The sequence below is a fragment of the Setaria italica genome, chromosome I, assembly GCF_000263155.2.
Source record: "Setaria italica strain Yugu1 chromosome I, Setaria_italica_v2.0, whole genome shotgun sequence".
Taxonomy (NCBI): Eukaryota; Viridiplantae; Streptophyta; class Magnoliopsida; order Poales; family Poaceae; genus Setaria; species Setaria italica.
Window position 1 is genome coordinate 25,844,436 of NC_028450.1, and position 956 is coordinate 25,845,391.

The 956-nt window shown below is 44.7% G+C and overlaps 1 protein-coding gene across 1 annotated transcript in view; it reads left to right on the plus strand.

The window, feature by feature from the left end:
- Positions 1–719: 719 nt before the first annotated feature.
- The window catches only part of LOC101777334 (protein LITTLE ZIPPER 3), a 920-nt gene continuing 683 nt past the window's right edge, over positions 720–956 (plus strand). The window contains exon 1 of the mRNA XM_004952579.2: positions 720–875. The gene's annotated coding sequence lies outside the window, so the exon portion shown is untranslated. The remainder of the gene's footprint in view (positions 876–956) is intronic.

Here is a 956-nt window from a genome sequence, read left to right on the forward strand (position 1 = left end):
CTAAAGAAAACAAGTTTCCTCGTCTAAACACCCTTAAATTTTTATTCAAATAATCGCTCACAATCCGTTTAAAAGACAATACACTCTACGCATGACAAAACCTCACTTTTATGTCACCTGATAAATTAAAACTAAAAGTGTTATGTGTAGCACCAAGAAGTTTGAAGAATAGGCGCACATAACTGTAAGTGCAAAATGTTTAGGCACCTTGTTAATCTAATGTGAGTAAAAATCATATCTATCTAATAAATCTGTAATACATAAAATCCGCTAGTCTATGGGTGGGGTTTCTCTCTATCATCAACAAGATTGTTAGAGGAAAGAGAGAGAGGAGGGCCACACCAACATCAAAACAAGACGCATTTAGACTTTAGTTCAGGAGTACATATCATAGAGATTGAATAATGTCTAAACTATGTCGGCTCTACATTTCATCATAGTATTGCAAATCTCTTCTATTGTCCTAATTTTAACTATGGTCATGCAGTAGACATTGTAGAAGCCCTATATCACCCCTTGATCATGAGCATGAACCGCTAAGATTGTGGACCACATAGCCACCAAGGGCCCACATGGCAGCCCCACGAACCATTGTGTACTACAATGTTCCTAGAAGCTACACGTCAGGACTCGGGAACGGCGCCGTCTACTGGGGTAGGAATGTAGGAGAGATGGATGTGCCTATAAATAAGCCCGGCCACAGCGCGCCCCGCCACACCGAGCACACAAACCATCCCCAAACTCCTCCCTTTTGCCGTCTCCCTGCCCCCACAAACATCCGACAGTCTCATCAGCCTCCGCCTTTAGCCGCGCTACAACCAGAGCTCCCGAGCTTGCAACTCCACGGCAGCAGTCACCAGCTCCACTACCACAAGGTCGACGATGCTCCCCAACACTCTCGCTTTTGCTAGTGTTCTCTGCTCTGCTCTGCTCCATTCATGCATCAGCAACTGCAA